This window comes from Scyliorhinus canicula, chromosome 1 (assembly GCF_902713615.1).
Source record: "Scyliorhinus canicula chromosome 1, sScyCan1.1, whole genome shotgun sequence".
NCBI classification, from domain to species: Eukaryota; Metazoa; Chordata; class Chondrichthyes; order Carcharhiniformes; family Scyliorhinidae; genus Scyliorhinus; species Scyliorhinus canicula.
In genome coordinates this window covers 38,221,757-38,240,194 of record NC_052146.1, presented here as the reverse complement: position 1 = coordinate 38,240,194, position 18,438 = coordinate 38,221,757, and the positions used below count along the sequence as shown (strand labels likewise).

The window sequence follows — 18,438 nt, the reverse complement described above, 5'->3', positions numbered from 1 at the left end:
GTCAGATTGAGACCTCCCCCCTCCCACACACACACAATGACTGAGTCATTGACAGGCACAACTCACGTCAAATCAATGGAGCTTTCTTCCTTCACCCGGAGAAGTCCATTCCATCTCGCCCTCACTATCCCGTTAAACTCCGCGGACCCTCAGCAACATGCCACTGTTCTCCAGGTGAGCTGCCACCCGCCCTTTTGAGATTCAGCCTGATTTTTGCCATTCGGGAAAACTGCCGCAAGTCCACAGCTGGAAGGTGGGTAGTCCACCACCAGCTCCCAGCTCCCAGCCCCCAGGTCCCAGCTCCCAGCCCCCAGGTCCCAGCTCCCAGCCCCCAGGTCCCAGCCCCCAGGTCCCAGCCCCCAGCCCCCAGATCCCAGCCCCCAGCTCCCAGCCCCCAGCCCCCAGATCCCAGCCCCCAGCTCCCAGCTCCCAGACCCCAGGTTCCAGCTCCCAGCCCCCAGATCCCAGCCCCCAGCCCCCAGATCCCAGCCCCCAGGTCCCAGCCCCCAGCCCCCAGATCCCAGGTCCCAGCCCCCTATCCCAGATCCCAGCCCCCAGCTCCCAGCCCCCAGGTCCCAGCTCCCAGCCCCCAGATCCCAGCTCCCAGGTCCCAGGTCCCAGCTCCCAGCTCCCAGCTCCCAGGTCCCAGCTCCCAGCCCCCAGCCCCCAGCTCCCAGGTCCCAGCTCCCAGCCCCCAGATCCCAGCTCCCAGCCCCCAGGTCCCAGCTCCCAGCTCCCAGCCCCCAGCTCCCAGCTCCCAGCCCCCAGCCCCCAGCTCCCAGCTCCCAGCCCCCAGGTCCCAGCCCCCAGCTCCCAGATCCCAGCCCCCAGCCGGGGAGGACTTTCAGAGACACAGTGAAAGTAATGTACACCCCGGAGTGACCCAGTGCCGCCCCCAGGTCCAGCTGGTGCGGGCACTGACTGCCCTGTTTGAATGTTTCCTGTGTTATCAAACATACAGTGCAGAAGGTCATTCGGCCCATCGAGTCTGCACCGACACACTAAGCCCTCACTTCCACCCTAACCCAATAACCCCTCCTATCCTTTTTTGGTCACTAAGGGCAATTTAGCATGGTCAATCCACCTAACCTGCACATCGTTGGCCTGTGGGAGGAAACTGGAGCACCGGGAGGAAACCCACACAGACATTGGGAGAACGTGCAGACTCCGCACAATGACCCAAGCTGGGAATCGGACCTGGGACCCTGGAGCTGTGAAGCCACAGTGCTAACCACTATGCTGCCGTGCTGTCTATAACACACCAATTTAATTTGAACCAACTTTAGACTGTAAAGATCTAGGGAACTTCCTAGGCTGCAAAATCAGAAAGCTAATACTTGCTCATTAACATAAGAAATGGGAGTAAGAGTGGGCTCCAGGGCTCCTTGAGTGGTCTCTAGCATTTAATGAGATCATGGTTGATAGTTGCCCTCAACTCTACTTTCCTGCCACCTCACCACCTCCATGTCCTCTTGAGTCTCAGCAATGGAAACCTCAGTCTAAAGTATATAACTGAGCATTGAGAGCCCCTCAAATGCCAGAGTCACAGTCCTCGGAATTTCTCCTCATCTCAGTCCAAAACAGCCTCCGCCTTACCCTGAGGCCCTGCGTCCTACTTCAGGACTCTCCAAGTCAGGGATCCTTCTCAGCACCTAACCCGCCAAGCCCCCTCGTGATTCCAATGAGGTCACCTTTCATTCTTCAAACTTCCCAGGCGTTAAAGCTCTTTCTGCTCAGTGTCTCCTCATAAAATAACCTTCTCATCATAGAAATCTATCAGTAAACCTTTCTTGTATTCCTCTCAAAGAACAAAGAACAATACAGCACACGAATAGGCCCCTCAGCCCTCCAAGCCTACGCCGATCACGTGTCCTATCTAGACCAACCGCCTGTATCCTCTATACCCCGTCTGTTCACGTGCCTTTCCAGATAAGTCTTAAAGGTCGTTAATGTATCTGCCTTACCCACCTCACTTGTCAGTGCATTCCAGGCCACCACCACCCTCTGTGTAAAAAACTTCCCCACACATCGCCACTGAACCTTTCCCCCCTCACCTTGAACTTGTGCCCCCTTGTAATTTTCAATTCCGCCCTGGGAAAAAGCCTCCAACTGTTCACCCTATCTATACCCCTAATAATTTTATAAACTTCTATCCGGTCGCCCCTCAGCCTCCGACTCTCTATGGAGAACAATCCCAGTTCATTCAATCTCTCTTCATAGTTAATACCCTCCATACCAGGCAACGTTCTGGTCAACCTTTTCTGTACTCTCTCAAAAACCTCCACATCCTCTCAGACAAGGGTATCCTTCATTTGGTGCAGAGATCCGGGTGTGACTGCAACAAGATTTCCTCATGTCTGCCATTTGCCTTCTGAATTGTATACTGGATCTGGAGATTAAGTTTTTATGATTCTTGCGCAAGGACACCAAAATAAATCCAAATAGCAAGATTTAACGGCTTTAAAAATATCTGTTTTCCTATTCTCCCAAACCTTTGATATAGAACAAAGGAAATGCAATTAATCTTCCCCTAAATATTAGTGTTCAATGTAACTGGCCTTATAGAACTATCTGATAAGAATGTGGTTTGAATATAGCTCAAATGTGCAGGATGGAGGAGGTGGAAGAGGCGTCAGTAGAGGAGCTGAAAACTGAGTGGGAGGGGGAACTGGGGGAACAGATCAAAGACGTGACATGGGCTGATGCCCTGGAGAGGGTTAATTCTTCCTCCTTGTGTGCGCGGCTTAGCCTCATTCAGTTCAAAGTGCTGCACAGGGCCCACATGACTGGGACAAGGATGAGTAGATTCTTTGGGGGTGAAGATAGGTGTGTCAGGTGCTCGGGGAGTCCAGCGAACCATGCCCATATGTTCTGGGCATGCCCGGCACTGGAGGAGTTCTGGAAGGGGGTGGCGAGGACGGTGTCAAGGGTGGTGGGATCCAGCGTCAAGCCAGGATGGGGACTCGCGATTTTTGGGGTTGGGGTGGAGCCGGGAGTGTAGGAGGCGAAAGAGGCCGGTGTGCTGGCCTTTGCGTCCCTAGTAGCCCGGCGAAGGATTTTGCTACAATGGAAGGATGCGAGGCCCCCAAGCGTGGAGACCTGGATCAATGACATGGCGGGTTTTATTAGACTAGAGAAGGTCAAATTCGCCCTAAGAGGATCGGTACAAGGATTCTTCAGGCGGTGGCAACCTTTCCTCGACTTTCTGGCTCAACGATAGGGTACTGGGACAGTAGCAGCAGCAACCCGGGGGGGGGGGGTGGGAGAGGTGGGGGGGGAGACGGACGAGGACTATGTTTGTTTATTTTATTTAAATTTGATTTATTTAATTTTAATTTATGGTTAAGTTCTCTTGTTGGGGTTGGGGGGGTGGGGGGGGGGGGATGGGATACATGTGTTGATACAGTTTGGGGGGGGTGTTACGGTTGTTGTGGGGTAGTTTGTTGCATATTATTGTTTGTTGTTATATTTTTTTATATTTTCTGTAAAAAGTTCCAATAAAAATTATTTTAAAAAAAGAATATAGCTCAAATTAATTTTGAAATTTTCAATTTGAATCCTTTGCTCCCATTACGCACCCTTGATTCTAATTGAGTGGCAGACAGTGAGGGGACATTTCCCCAATCTCCACTCACCATTGTGTTTGGTGACTCTTCCTGAGAAGCTGGACAATAGAATCAGAATTAAGACATGAGCAGCACTGGGATAAGTAGAAGATGGAGAACTGGAATAGAGTCCTTACCGGAAGTGTGCACAAGCTAACTGTACAAGCCAGTGGGCCTATAGTAGATATTGGTTGACAGCTAATGCCCAGAAATTGAGCTGGTGAAGTCAAGGAAGGAATGGAAGATTCAAAGATAGCCAATGTGAAGGTGAGGGAAATCTGCAAATTGAAAGCGAATTTGATGAGCTTGGTTCCAGTTTGGGATCAGCGAATCCCTACAGTCTACAGTGCCAAAGGAGGTAACTCAGCCCATCAAGTCTGCACTGACCCTCTGGAAGAGCACCCCACCTTGGCCCACTCCTCTGCCCTAGCCCTGTAACCCCACCTGATCTTTGGATACTAAGGGGAAATTTAGCATGGCCAATCAACCTAACCTGCACATCTTTGGACTGTGGGAGGAAACGGGAGGAAATCCATGCAGACACAAGGAGAATCTGCAAACTCCACACAGACAGCCACCCACGGTCAGAATTGAACCCGGTCCCCTGGCGCTGTGGCGAGGGCAGTAAAGATCACCTATAAAAGGTGATCTGCAAATCTTGTATATTTTGACTTTCAGAAGGAGTTTGCTAAAGTCCCGCATAAGAGATTATTATGCAAGGTTAAAGTGCATGGGATTGGGGGAAGTGTATTGAGGTGGATAGAAAACTGGTTGCAGAGAGGAAACAAAGAGTAGGAATGAATTGGTCCTTTTCAAATTGGCAGGCAGTAACTAGTGGAGTGCCACAGGGATTGGTGCTGGAACCCGAGCTATTCTCAATATATATATTTTTTTATTTTTTTATTTTTTTAAATTAGTGTACCCAATTATTTTTCCAATTAAGGGGCAATTTAGAGTGGCCAATCCACCTAGCTTGCACATTTTTGGGCTGTGGGGGCGAAACCCACGCAAACACGGGGAGAATGTGCAAACTCCACACGGACAGTGACCCAGAGCCGGGATCGAACCTGGGACCTCAGCGCCGTGAGGCCGCAGTGCTAACCCACTGCGCCACCGTGCTGCCCCACAATATATATATTAAGGATTTGGATGAGGGAACAAAATGTAACATCTCAAAGTTTGCAGATGATATCAAGTTGGGTGGGAGGGTGAACTGTGACGAGGATGCAGGGATCCTACAGCAAGACCTGCACAGGTTGGGCGAGTGGGCAAATCAGTGGCAGATGCAGTATAATTTGGATAAGTGTGAGGTTATTCACTTTGGAAGCTAAAACAGGAAGGCAGATTACGACTTGAATGGTTGTAAATTGGGAGAAGGGAGTGTGCAGCAGGACCTGGGTGTACTTGTGCACCATTCGCTGAAGGTAAGCATGCAGGTGCAGCAGGTGGTAAAGAAGGCTGATGGTATAAGAACATAAGAACATAAGAACATAAGCAGGAGCAGGAGTAGGCCATCTGGCCCCTCGAGCCTGCTCCGCCATTCAATTAGATCATGGCTGATCTTTTGTGGACTCAGCTCCACTTTCCGGCCCGAACACCATAACCCTTAATCCCTTTATTCTTCAAAAAACTATCTATCTTTACCTTAAAAACATGTAATGAAGGAGCCTCAACTGCTTCACTGGGCAAGGAATTCCATAGATTCACAACCCTTTGGGTGAAGAAGTTCCTCCTAAACTCAGTCCTAAATCTACTTCCCCTTATTTTGAGACTATGTCCCCTAGTTCTGCTGTCACCCGCCAGTGGAAACAACCTGCCCGCATCTATCCTATCTATTCCCTTCATAATTTTAAATGTTTCTATAAGATCCCCCCTCATCCTTCTAAATTCCAACGAGTATAGTCCCAGTCTACTCAACCTCTCCTCATAATCCAACCCCTTCAGCTCTGGGATTAACCTAGTGAATCTCCTCTGCACACCCTCCAGAGCCAGTATGTCCTTTCTCAAGTAAGGAGACCAAAACTGAACACAATACTCCAGGTGTGGCCGCACTAACACCTTATACAATTGCAACATAACCTCCCTAGTCTTAAACTCCATCCCTCTAGCAATGAAGGACAAAATTCCATTTGCCTTCTTAATCACCTGTTGCACTTGTAAACCAACCTTCTGTGACTCATGCACTAGCACACCCAAGTCTCTCTGAACAGCGGCATGCTTTAATATTTTATCGTTTAAATAATAATCCCGTTTGCTGTTATTCCTACCAAAATGGATAACCTCACATTTGTCAACATTGTATTCCATCTGCCAGACCCTAGCCCATTCACTTAACCTATCCAAATCCCTCTGCAGTCTTCCAGTATCCTCTGCACTTTTCGCTTTACCACTCATCTTAGTGTCATCTGCAAACTTGGACACATTGCCCTTGGTCCCCAACTCCAAATCTTCTATGTAAATTGTGAACAATTGTGGGCCCAACACGGATCCCTGAGGGACACCACTAGCTACTGATTGCCAACCAGAGAAACACCCATTTATCCCAACTCTTTGTTTTCTATTAATTAACCAATCCTCTATCCATGCTACTACTTTACCCTTAATGCCATGCATCTTTATCTTATGCAGCAACCTTTTATGTAGCACCTTGTCAAAGGCTTTCTGGAAATCCAGATATACCACATCCATCGGCTCCCCGTTATCTACTGCACTGGTAATGTCCTCAAAAAATTCCACTAAATTAGTTAGGCATGACCTGCCTTTTACGAACCCATGCTGCGTCTGCACAATGGGACAATTTCTATCCAGATGCCTCGCAATTTCTTCCTTGATGATAGATTCCAGCATCTTCCCTACTACCGAAGTTAAGCTCACTGGCCTATAATTTCCTGCTTTCTGCCTACCTCCTTTTTTAAACAGTGGCGTCACGTTTGCTAATTTCCAATCCACCGGGACCACCCCAGAGTCTAGTGAATTTCGGTAAATTATCACTAGTGCATCTGCAATTTCCCTAGCCATCTCTTTTAGCACTCTGGGATGCATTCCATCAGGGCCAGGAGACTTGTCTACCTTTAGCCCCATTAGCTTGCCCATCACTCCCTCCTTAGTGATAACAATCCTTTCAAGGTCCTCACCTGTCATAGCCTCATTTCTATCAGTTGCTGGCATGTTATTTGTGTCTTCCACTGTGAAGACCGACCCAAAAAACCTGTTCAGTTCCTCAGCCATTTCCTCATTTCCCATTCTTAAAACTGCCTTCTCATCCTCTAAAGGGCCAATATTTACCTTAGCCACTCTTTTTTTGTCTTACATATTTGTAAAAACTTTTACTGTCTGTTTTTATATTCTGAGCAAGTTTACTCTCATACTCTATCTTACTCTTCTTTATAGCTTTTTTAGTAGCTTTCTGTTGCCCCCTAAAGATTTCCCAGTCCTCTAGTCTCCCACCAATCTTTGCCACTTTATATGCTTTTTCCTTCAATTTGATACTCTCCCTTATTTCCTTAGATATCCACGGTCGATTTTCCCTCTTTCTTCCGTCCTTACTTTTTGTTGGTATAAACCTTTGCTGAGCACTGTAAAAAATCGCTTGGAAGGTTCTCCACTGTTCCTCGACTGTTCCACCATAAAGTCTTAGCTCCCAGTCTACCTTAGCTAGTTCTTCTCTCATCCCCTTGTAATCTCCTTTGTTTAAACACAAAACACTAGTATTTGATTTTACTTTCTCACGCTCCATCTGTATTTTAAATTCCACCATATTGTGATCGCTCCTTCCGAGAGGATCCCTAACTATGAGATCATGAATCAATCCTGTCTCATTACACAGGACAAGATCTAGGACCGCTTGTTCCCTCGTAGGTTCCATTACATACTGTTCTAGGAAACTATTGCGGATACATTCTATAAACTCCTCCTTAAGGTTGCCTTGACCGACCTGGTTAAACCAATCGACATGTAGATTAAAATCCCCCATGATAACTGCTGTACCATTTCTACATGCATCAGTTATTTCTTTGTTTATTGCCTGCCCCACCATATCGTTACTATTTGGTGGCCGATAGACTACTCCTATCAGTGACTTTTTCGCCTTACTATTCCTGATTTCCACCCAAATGGATTCAACCTTATCCTCCATAGCACCGATGTCATCTCTTATTATTGCCCGGATGTCATCCTTAAATAACAGAGCAACACCACCTCCCTTACCATCCACTCTGTCCTTCCGAATAGTTTGATACCCTCGGATATTTAACTCCCAGTCGTGACCATCCTTTAACCATGTTTCAGTAATGGCCACTAAATCATAGTCATTTACGATGATTTGTGCCATCAACTCATTTACTTTATTCCGAATACTCCGAGCATTCAGGTAAAGTACACTTATGTTGGTTTTTTTACCTCTGTTTTGAATCTTAACATCTCCAGTTTTATTCCTTTTGTTATTACTGGGCCTATTCACTGTGCTCCCCTCAGTCACTGTACCTTGTACTGTAGCCCTTTTAGATTTCTGACTATGTCTTCTCTGCCTTGCACTTTTCCCCTTACTTCCTTTTGCTTCTGTCCCTGTTTTACTACCTTCCAACTTCCTGCATCGGTTCCCATCCCCCTGCCACGTTAGTTTAAACCCTCCCCAACAGCTCTAGAAAACACCCCCCCCCTAGGACATCGGTTCCAGTCCTGCCCAGGTGCAGACCGTCCGGTTTGTACTGGTCCCACCTCCCCCAGAACTGGTCCCAATGCCCCAGGAATTTGAATCCCTCCCTCTTGCACCATCTCTCGAGCCACACATTCATCCTATCTATCCTGACATTCCTACTCTGACTAGCTTGTGGCACTGGTAGCAATCCTGAGATTACTACCTTTGAGGTCCTACTTTTTAGTTTAACTCCTAACTCCCTGAATTCCGCTTGTAGGACCTCATCCCGTTTTTTACCTATATCGTTGGTGCCTATGTGCACCACGACAGCTGGCTGTTCACCCTCCCCCCCCCCAGAATGTCCTGCAGCCGCTCCGAGACATCCTTGACCCTTGCACCAGGGAGGCAACATACCATCCTGGAGTCTCGATTGCATCCACAGAACCGCCTGTCTATTCCCCTTACGATCGAGTCCCCTATCACTATAGCCCTGCCATTTTTCTTCCTGCCCTACTGTGCAGCAGAGCCAGCCACGGTGCCATGAACCTGGCTGCTGCTGCCTTCCCCTGGTGAGCCATCTCCCTCAACAGTATCCAAAGCGGTATATCTGTTTTGCAGGGAGATGACCGCAGGGGACACCTGCACTGCCTTCCTAGTCTTGCTCTTTCTTTTGGTCACCTATTTTCTATCTCCCTCAGTAACCTTCACCTGCGGTGTGACCAACTCGCTAAACGTGCTATCCACGACCTCCTCAGCATCGCGGATGCTCCAAAGTATGTTGGCCTTCATTGCGAGAGGTTTCGCATACAGGAGCAAGGATGTGTTGTTTCAATTGTACAGGGCCTTGGTGAGGCCACACTTGGAGTATTGTCTGCAGTTTTGGTCTCCTTCTCTGAGGAAGGATGTTCTTGCTCTCGAGGGAGTGCAGTGAAGGTTTACCAGACTGATTCCAGGAATGGCTGGACTGTCATATGAGGAGAAATTGACAAGGTTAGGATTGCTCTCGCTGGAAAGATCATTCAAAATGTTGACTTTGTTTCCCTCACCAAAGATGCAGCCTGACCCGTTTCCAACATTTTGTTTCTACCTACATGCATGTTGTCTATTCCTTGGATCATTTGAAACATCCCTATCAAATCTCCTCTCAGTCTGTACCTCCAGTGTACATAAGCCCAGGGCATCAAGCCATCCTTCATAACTCGAGGATCTCAAGCTGAAAAATCATTCATTATTCCCTTTTCTTGCCCCTTTTCTAAAACAACAGTATCCTTTATCTGAGCTGGGCACTCCGAATTAATTTTTACTAAAAGTTCAATATAACCTTGTAATTGTGTTTTTTCTTTTGTACTGAATGCACAAGGCAATGCAACTCAGAGTGCTGTTTATGTGAACTTTAAGGGAAAGGTCAATGATAATTCCCAATATTTGTCCATCCAGTTATTTTTTTTTTTAAATTTAGAGTTCCCAATTATTTTTTACAATGAAGGAGCAATTTAGCATGGCCAATCCACCTATCCTGCACATCTTTTGGGTTGTGGGGGCGAAACCCATGCAGACACGGGGAGAATGTGCAAACTCCACACAGACAGTGACCCAGGGCCGGGATTCGAACCCGGGCCCTCAGCGCCGTAGGCAGCAGTGCTAACCACTGTGCCACCATGCTGCCTGTCCATCCAGTTATCTTAACCTCTATCAAGAGCGTCACGGTGGTGCAGCGGTTAGCACAGCTGCCTCACAGCGCCGAGGACCCGGGTCACTGTCTGTGTGGAGTTTGCACATTCTCCCCGTATCTGTGTGGCTCTCACCCCCTCAACCCAAAAGATGCACAGGATAGGTGAATTGGCCATACTACATTGTTCCTTAATTGGAACAAAAATGATTGGATACTTTAAATTTATTTTTAAATCTTTAAAAAAAATTTAGAGTACCCAATTATTTTTTTCTCCAATTAACTGGCAATTTATCGTGGCCAATCCACCTAGCCTGCACATCTTTGGGTTATGGGGGTGAAACCCACGCAGACACGGGGAGAATGTGCAAAATCCACATGGACAGTGACCCAGGGCCGGGATTTGAACCCGGGACCTTAGCGCCGCAGTCCCAGTGCTAAGCACTGCGCCACTTGCCGCCCCTTTTAAAAAAAATCTTAACCTCCATCCACCTATGTTAAATTCTATGTCTCTCGAATTATACACACCTGTATCTACATTGGACACTATTTGCCAATCTTGGATTCTCTGTCTTGAATTTTCCGAATAATGTATCATCTCTTTCCGTTTTAATGTGCTGCCTGTACAATTCAGTTTGGTTTTTTGTGGGTATTTAGTGAGGGTACCGTCTATTCCCCCCTCCATGTAAGAAATTAATATAATAAGCAGAAAGGGACTAATCACAGTGATGGAGGTAGGGTTGATTGACTGGAGCATAGAGTTGTGATTGGGAGATGGGGTGGGGTCTATGTCATTCCCACTTAAGATTTGCCTGACTTGGCAGCAAGGAGACCGAACTGGGAACTGCGGCTTAATTAGAGCCTGAAACTGCATCAAATTGTAGGTCAAACCCAGGGCTAGGGACAGATGGCAGAGGTTCCTGAGAGTAAAATGGAGGCTGTCCTCCATATTGACTTTGGCCAGCCTCCAGTTGATTGGAGTCCCATGATTCTCCTGACCTCCACTAGCTCTGCACTACCCATCACCAAACTCCAAATACTTGATGCTCTCCCTGCCGACTGGGTCCCACTGGGTAGCTATTCAAGCCCAATCACCTTTTACAATCCCTTGGCCAATTTGTTCTAAAATCTTTAATTTCACCCTTTACATTGTTGGACCTTATGATTGGACATAATCCCTCATGAGATTCTTTATCAAAAATATTTTTTCAAACCAAGTAGGACTAAGGGACTGTCACTGTTCAAAAAACCTGGTCTGATTTATCAAACATGATCAGTGTTTGATCAGTGGTCCTCAGTGAACTATGAAAAACACTTAATAAGACATCACAGAAAAGCATCATTCTTTTCAGTACCCTGGGACAAGCAAATGCTAACTAAGCTTTTTTTCACACAGAACCCCCTTAATTTAGCTTCATTACCCTTGGTGGGCAGGAAATTGATCTGGGGGTAATTTTGACTTTGGGCAATAGTGCAAAATGGTGATATTGGTCCGAGTGTTTATTGTATCCCATGAGAGTCAATGGAAATGAAAATTGGGGGACAAGAATGGTGGACGACTGATGCAATATCACCCATTTTACACAATTAGCCAAAGAGATTTTTCAAATGAGCAGTTAAATGGATTCCTGAAAATAATTTGGTTTCAGGCCGATTGAAATAGTTACAATTACAGGCATTTACACCTATTAAAATCAGAAGTTATATACGTGTCAGACTTCACAGTCAATGAAGTAGCAACATTTCATAACAGCAAGAGGATTATCTCACTACTTTTGGCGTTGAGGTAATCTTTCCTAACACAGCAATCACAATGTTACATTCTCTGTTCAGGGAGATGTTCCAGCTGAGGTCTTTCCATTGAGGTACTCACAGTTCACCTTCTACGTGGTAAATCCATTTGTCTTTCTTCTGCACTGTAGGGAATCTATGGGGGTTGCTCAGCCATCTATCACTGGGGACTTATTGGCAGCTCTGACGTTTCCCCTATGTTCCCTTTTGGATGAGGATACTATTTGTTGCAAGTGTTCTTTGTTCACACAAACAATTGCAATAGTGGTTGTTTTGTTCTAGAATGCTTTGTCGCGGAAGCTACCCTGTCATAGTAGCAAACAGGAATTGTGCATTAGCATTACTATAAAACTCCAACACTTAACTGCTAATAGGAAAGAAACAGCAAGGATTTGCATTTTATATAATGTCTTTCTCATCCTCAGGTTCTATCTTCTCGATGAGACATGAAATCATGGCTGGTCTGCCCTCTTGGTTGAGCATTAAAGAGCAATGTGACTATTCGAAGAAGATCAAGAGAACATATCCCTCAAAGCTCGGCACAACATCGAGGGCCGAAGGGCCTGTTCAGTGCTGTACTGTTCTATGGTCGATGATGTCTCAGTCAATATTTATTCTCAACCTGCTACATCTTGCATTTATTTAGCTTTCTGGATGTAGTAAATGTAGTAAAACATCCAGACTAACATAACTAAAATATTTGACCTGTTCATTGATCTCATTGTTGTCTGTGGGACCTTGCTGCGTACAAATTGGCTTCCACATTTCTAACATTACAACAGTGACCACATTTCAAACGTACAACGTTAGCTCGAAGGTGCTTCTGGATGCTTTTGCTTGTGAGAAGGATCTCACTAAATGCAGTCCGTCTCAATAATCACCGTTGGCAAATTAAGAACATGAGAAATAGGAGTAGGTCATTTGTACTCCCAAGCCTGCTTCATAATTCAATACAAACATGGACGATTCTCTGTATAGAGACCCAGGAGGACGAGCAATTGAATAAACACTAGTTTATTCATGGTCAAAGGACCTGCACGCCACAGCAGCAAATACACACAGTATCAGTCCCAGTTGGGACTACCTGTTTGGGCCGGCATTTATACAGGTTAATTGTGAGCCCCAGCTGGGCGGCCTCCACTCGCTAGTTAAGAAGCATGAGTCACACTGGGAGATTGATTAGGGTATCCCCGTGGGCCTCAAGAGAGTTATTACACTCTACACACTCTACCTTGTCTCTGCTTCCCTGCCTCCTCTCTGTTCCTCTTGATTCTCTGAGATTCAAAAATCTATCAACCTCAGTCTTGATGGAGAATCCACACCCTCTGAACTAGACACTTTCCAATCATTCACAACCCTCTGAGTGAAGAAATTTCACCTCATTTCAGCCCTAAACAATTGATGTCTTATTCTGTGTTCTACATTCCCCAGTCCACCAAAACAACCTCTCAATGTCTAGATGAAGGGTCATTGACCTGAAACATTAACTTTGTTTCTGACCACAGATGATGCCAGACCAACAGGGTATTTTCAGATTTCTAGCACCTGCAGTTAACTCTTGATCTCTACCCTGTCAAGCCCAATCAGAATCTTTCATGTGAGATCTGACTTCATGTTACCACAGCTGAATGAAATAATTTGTTGAATCCCAAGTCTAATCATACGCTTGAAGACTTTAAGGTAAATTAAGCAAATAACAGTCAGCATGCTTACAAATCAATTAAGTTCAACAATTGAGCTTGAAATTTTATTTTATTGAAAGTTAGAGAATGCTTGTTTTCCTCCACAAATAAGAGGGCAGTAACAAAATTACCGAAAAATCCAACTTTGTAACATGTGAAAGGTGAGAATGTAGGGTAGCATGGTGGTTAGCATAAATGCTTCACAGCTCCAGGGTCCCAGGTTCGATTCCCGGCTGGGTCACTGTCTGTGTGGAGTCTGCACGTCCTCCCCCTGTGTGCGTGGGTTTCCTCCGGGTGCTCCGGTTTCCTCCCACAGTCCAAAGATGTGCGGGTTAGGTGGATTGGCCATTCTAAATTGCCCGTAGTGTCCTAAGGTTAAGGGTGGGGTTGTTGGGTTACGGGTATAGGGTGGATACGTGGGTTTGAGTAGGGTGATCATGGCTCGGCACAACATTGAGGGCCGAAGGGCCTGTTCTGTGCTGTACTGTTCTATGTTGTTCTGATGTGGTGTTAGTTGCAATAAAAATAGATATCATTCAATTCTTCAGTAAAAGAATCTACATCTACTACCCTGTAACACCTAATTCGAAAATAAGCAGAATAATTACTGCAACTAGTTTACCTCACTGGCAAGTAATTACTCCAACTGAACTTCAAAAGTTAAAAAACTCCTTCCAGGAGCTTTGTGTGGAACTCTAACAGCGTGAGGGTGGGTTGGTGGGGAGTGTATATCAACATAATCTAGTTCAAGCACACGTTTCAAATCTTCAGACGACGGCGCTGAGGACCCAGGTTCGAATCCTGGCCCTGGGTCACTGGCCGTGTGGAGTTTGCGCATTCTCCCCGTGTCTGCGTGGGTTTCTCCCACACAACCCAAAGATGTGCAGGGTACGTGGATTGGCCACGCTAAATTGCCCCTTAATTGGAGAAAAAAAAATTGGGTACTCTAAATTTATTTTTAAAAATAATTTTTATTAATGTTACAAGTAGATTTACATTAACACTGTAGTGAAGTTACTGTAAAAATCCAACAGTCGTCACACTCCGGCACCAGTTTGGGTACACGGAGGGAGAATTCAGTTTGTCCAGTTCACCTAAAAAACACAACCTTCGGGACTTTTGGGAGGAAACCGGAGCACCCGGAGGAAACCCACGCAAACACAGGGAGTATGTACAGACTCCGCACAGACAGTGACCCAAGCAGGAATCAAAACCCAGGTCCCTGGCGCTGAGAAGTAACTACTTGGTGCCTGAACCCCGCCCAGAAACCCTACTGATAAACTTTAGAGGATAGCATTCAGCTCTAAGGGGCAATTCAGCTCTTAACAGATATCTTTGCAGCATCCTTGAGAACGGGTGAGGTCCCGGAGGACTGGAGAATTGCTAATGTTGTCCCTTTGTTTAAGAAGGGTAGCAGGGATAATCCAGGGAATTATAGACCTGTGAGCTTGACGTCAGTGGTAGGCAAACTGTTGGAGAAGATACTGAGGGGTAGGATCTATTCACATCTGGAAGAAAATAGACTTATCAGTGATAGGCAGCATGGTTTTGTGCAGGGAAGGTCATGTCTTACAAACCTAATAGAATTCTTTGAGGAAGTGACAAAGTTAATTGATGAGGGAAGGGCTGTAGATGTCGTATACATGGACTTCAGTAAGGCGTTTGATAAGGATTCCCATGGCAAGTTGATGGAAAAAGTGAAGTCGTATGGGGTTCAGGGTGTACTAGCTAGATGGATAAAGAACTGGCTGGGCAACAGGAGACAGAGAGTAGTGGTGGAAGGGAGTGTCTCAAAATGGAGAAGGGTGACTAGTGGTGTTCCACAGGGATCCGTGCTCGGACCACAGTTGTTTGTGATCTACATAAATGACCTGGAGGAAGGTATAGGTGGTCTGATTAGCAAGTTTGCAGATGATACTAAGATTGGTGGAGTTGCAGATAGCGAGGAGGACTGTCAGAGAATACAACAAAATATAGATAGATTGGAGAGTTGGGCAGAGAAATGGCAGATGGAGTTCAAACCAGGCAAATGCGAGGTGATGCATTTTGGAAGATCAAATTCAAGAGCGGACTATATGGTCAATGGAAGGGTCTTGGGGAAAATTGATGTGCAGGGAGATCTGGGAGTTCAGGTCCATTGTACCCTGAAGGTGGAACGCACGTTGATAGAGTGGTCAAGAAGGCATACAGCATGCTTGCCTTCATCGGACGGGGTATTGAGTACAAGAGTTGGCAGGTCATGTTACAGTTGTATAGGGCTTTGGTTCGGCCACATTTAGAATACTGCGTGCAGTTCTGGTCGCCATATTACCAGAAGGATGTGGATGCCTTGGAGAGGGTGCAGAGGAGGTTCACCAGGATGTTGCCTGGTATGGAGGGTGCTAGCTATGAAGAAAGGTTGAGTAGATTAGGACTGTTTTCGTTGGAAAGACGGAGGTTATGGGGGGACCTGATTGAGGTGTACAAAATTATGAGAGGTATGGACAGGGTGGATAGCAACAAGCTTTTCCCAAGAGTGGGGGTGTCAGTTACAAGGGGTCACGATTTCAAAGTGAGAGGGCGAAAGTTTAAGGGAGATGTGCGTGGAAAGTTTTTTACGCAGAGGGTGGTGGGTGCCTGGAACGCTTTACCAGCGGAGGTGGTAGAGGTGGGCACGATAGCATTATTTAAGAAGCATCTAGACAGGTATATGAATGGGTGGGAACAAAGGGAAGTAGACCTAGAAAATAGGAGACAGGTTTAGATTAAGGATCTGGATCGGCGCAGGCTGGGAGGGCCGAAGGGCCTGTTCCTGTGCTGTAATTTTCTTTGTTCTTTGTTCTTTGTTCTAATCAGGATGGTCACTGGAGGTGAAAGCATAAATGTGTAACCACAGTGTCAAAATAATTTATGAAAGGTCACATTAAAATCAAACTATTTGTTTTCTCTTATCTGAATATATTCATTGAAATGAAAGGTAAAGCGCAGCACCTTTTTTTGTTATCATAATAATAGTTAACCATTGTTTGTGCTCTTAATCTTGGAAATTCTGACACTGAAGAAACAATTCCGTTCATTAATTGGGCAATAATGTTTCTTTGCTGGCGTGTAGATAGTGCACTGTTTAAAGGAAGCAGGTAAACCCACACCTGTGGAGTTAAATCAATTCAATTAACAGGCACTAACTAGTGTGGACAGCTATGTGTCTATTATAGTCTTTAGTGAGTTAATGCGGTAATAATAAATGGAACAGTTTCTCTGGTGTTATTCCCATTCTGCTCATATATAAATCACCAGTGACAGACGTCTAACATAACTGGGATATTACTCTCCAATTATGCATATCAACTATCATACTTACCAAACCTCATTTATCTTTTATTTCACCACACAGGCCTATAGAGTGCCATTTTTTTTCCCCAATTAAGGGGCAATTTAGCGTGGCCAATCTACCTACACTGCACATCTTTGGGTTGTGGGGGTGAGACCCATGCACACACTGGGAGAATTTCCTCATTCGGACAGTGACCCAGGGCTGGGACTGAACTCAGATCCTCGACGCAGTGAAGCAGCAGAGCTAACGTGCTGCCCGTGCACGTCTGTCATTGACACTCAAAGCAGTTTCATAATTTTGCCTTGAAGATATTTAATTGGGGATTTTAATTGATTGATGATGATCTGCATCCGAAATGCAATGCTTTGTCCCCTGGTTGGGAAGGAGCTCCCATCCAGTCTTTGGGCATCTCAAAGGTCATTACTAGGACCATCCATCAGAATATAAAGATATTCCCAGTTCTTCAACTCAGCTAGGCAATTTTTCTACATTAATTACAATTAATGCACTTCAAAACTATTCAATTGATTGTAAAGTGCAATGGGGTGTCCGGAGGTTGGGAAAGGTGCTGTACAAAAATGCAGATCTTTTACAGAAATCCTCTGTGAGTATTGGTTTCAAATCTTGGACCTGAGTCAGAATCCCCAACGCTCCACTCGACCAATCTGAAAATACCATTTCACAGCATCACAAAAAGTCAATCACATGAAATTAATTTGATTTTATGTAATTTGCAGTTATTACTATCTGGATTTTAAGTTGAACTTTAAAAAAAATACAGTGTGTGTACATGTGTGCGCACACATATGTGAACCTGGGTGTGTGGGTTTGTGTGCATGCATGAACCCATGTGCCTGTGTGTGCATGTATGTGTATGCATGAATCCGTGTACCTGTGTGAACTTGCATGCCTGTGTGTGCGCATGTGTGAACCTGTGTCCCTGTGTGTGCGTGCATGTGTGAACCCATGTGTCTGAGTGGGTGCATGTGTGAACCGTGTGCCTGTGTATGTTCATGTGTGAACCTGTGTTTGTGTGTACATGTATGAGCCTGAGTGCCTATATGCGTGTGCATGTGTGAACCCATGTGCCTGTATGTGTGTGCATATATGAACCCATGTGACTGTGTGTGCATGTATGAACCATGTGCCTGTATGTGTGTGCATGTGTGAACCCATGTGCCTGTGTGTGCATGTCTGAACCATGTGCCTGTGTATGCTCATGTGTGAACCTGGGTGCGTGTGTGTGCATGAGTGAGCCTGAGTTCCCATATGTGTGCATGTGTGAACCTGTGTGCCTATGTTTGTGCATGTGTGAACCCATGTGCCTCTATGTGTGTGCATATGTGGACCGTGTGCCTGTATATGTTCATGTGTGAACCTGTGTGTGTGCATGTGTGTACATGTATGAGCCCGAGTGCCTATATGTGTGTACATGTGTGAACCGTGTGCCCTGTTTGTGTGTGCATGTGTGAACCCATGTGCCTGTGGGTGCATGTGTGAATCATGTGCCTGTGTATGTTCATGTGTGAACCTGTATGTGCAGATGTGAACCAGCATGCCTATATGTGTGTGTGTGTGTGCGCGAACCCAAGTGTGTGCATGTGTGAATCCGTGTATCTGTGTGTATATATGAACCCTTGTGCCTATGTATGTTCATGTGTGAACTTGAGTGCCTGTGTGTGCATGTGTATACATGTGTGAACCCATTTACCTGTATGTGTGTGCATATGTGAACCCGTGTG

General features: G+C 45.8%; 1 long non-coding RNA gene across 1 annotated transcript; it reads left to right on the top strand.

Annotated features, from left to right (window-relative positions):
* Nucleotides 1-43: 43 nt before the first annotated feature.
* Nucleotides 44-12,411, top strand: LOC119977302. The gene is made up of 2 exons (XR_005463163.1): nucleotides 44-174; nucleotides 12,127-12,411. It is a non-coding gene; the product is annotated as an uncharacterized LOC119977302 (long non-coding RNA).
* Nucleotides 12,412-18,438: the final 6,027 nt, after the last annotated feature.